The following is a 1,984-nucleotide window of genomic DNA, read 5'->3' on the forward strand; positions in this document are numbered from 1 at the left end:
GCATGTACAATATTTCGCAGATAAAGTATAACTGAAGAAATATATGTCGTCTTCATTCCTTGCATCCTGGACAGATAAGGAGATAAGGCAGCTAAGTAAACCACCACTTATGCCTCTGGGGATACAGATAATGCTATGAAGATATTTTAATATATATTAAAAACAGCAGGGAGCTAAGAGCTATACAGTAATGCCATCCGCATCCAATAAGAACCACTTTGACACACGGGCAACCAAACCATATTGCCGGTTATTCTTAAATGGATAAGCCATAAATTCTTAACCATCCATTCAAAAGGGAGAGAACAGAAAGAGGTCAGGTGATCCTACCTTCTTCTGGTCCTCCAGCTTGTGACTTGTTGGCTTCTTCCCATGCTTGCTTGGGTCCGATGGTAAATCCATTCCTTGGGTAAATGCAAAAGCTCTCCAGAAAAACAAGATAGGAAAGGTAATGGATTGGGGGGGGGGGGGCAGAATAGTGGGGGCTACAAGGAGTTGACCAAGCCTTGTCCCCGGAACACACCTTTGCTCAACTGCGTGGACTCCATGGAATTGCTGGGTGGCTTATTGGGTCAAATGGGGGGCAAGGGGAGTCGGGGAGAGTCCAGGGTTACCCAAGTGAGCACATTATCAGCTGGTCAGTAAGGCCACCACCCCCATTCCAGAATCTTCCAAACAGAAACTCCTCTTCACTACTTTTTACTCAGCGGCCAAGTGTATATCCGATCCAATGGCATGACCTCCACATCTGAAACACAGAAAAATGTCTTAGATATCTTAGAAACACAGAAAAACGCAGATACACATGAGCAGAAAGCAAGGAGATTAAAATTAACTTTATGGAATAGCAGCATTTCGAAACATCACATGCGCAGATGCATGCAAAAGAAATGTAAATGAATACACAAGTTAAGTTGCCGAATGAATTATGTCAGCATTCCTGGTGTTTCTGCATGCTGACTAGAGAGGACTGGGGTCAGTCAAGGTCAGCAGCTTAGGAAAAGGCCATTGTGTTTTACAGGTTATTCATCACAGAGGTGATGGATGGCATGGGTTTCTCCATGGGTAATGGGGGAGGGGGATAAAATGATAACCTGCCAGAGTCTTGGGGTCTGCAGGTTTTTGTCACATTTTAGATAAAAAGAATAATAGCCTGTCTTCATGACCCGCCCCATCTCATAAAGTGATGGCTCAGCTTGTAGTCCTACTCGCAGATCATCTTAACCAGAAAGAATTCATCATATGTGGTGATTTTTTTAAAACTTTCATTTTACGGTCTCTCAGAAATGTCTGGATGCATGAAGACATTATAGTAAGTACATATTTATAGGCCTTAAATGTGTTTAGTTCTGTTTAACAAAAACTGCAAAGGAACGATTAATCTCAATGTGAAGGGACACAGAACCAACTCACTTTTCTTCTCTGTATTCAGCATATCTATTTTCATGGATTTCATTTTATTTCAAAGAAGGTCCGTTTTGCCCACCCCCCTCAAGGCAATTCCTTCAAATATGTAAAAACCCTGGAGATGACATTAATGCGTGTGAATTGAACTTTCCCTGGAATCAATATTCACGCATCATCTCAGCAAGCCAGAGGCTGAGAGCATGCAGCCACTGGGCAAGCAAACATAGGGCTGCATCATGTGGGCGGTCTGTGGGGAAGATTAAAACATCCTCATGAGCTGTGAGGAGAATGAGCTAAACCCAACATACACCTCTAGAAGCCTCTTTCAAAAACCTCACATTTCTCCCGTTGCACCCTCTGCTCAGCCCTGGGAAGCTTGTTGTATCTCAGTGCATACTAGGATTATCCAATAAATGCTTACCTTTAAGAATCAGGGATATGTGACTCACAGTTGTATTATATTTTCATAGAGTGGCTTATAGATCTCACAGTCAAAGTCATACATGACAAACTAAAAGAACTACTAACAGATACAGAAACTCCAGGGAATCGCAGAAAGAAACTTCCCCAAAGGAGC

The sequence above is a fragment of the Brienomyrus brachyistius genome, chromosome 1 (genome assembly GCF_023856365.1).
Source record: "Brienomyrus brachyistius isolate T26 chromosome 1, BBRACH_0.4, whole genome shotgun sequence".
NCBI classification, from domain to species: Eukaryota; Metazoa; Chordata; class Actinopteri; order Osteoglossiformes; family Mormyridae; genus Brienomyrus; species Brienomyrus brachyistius.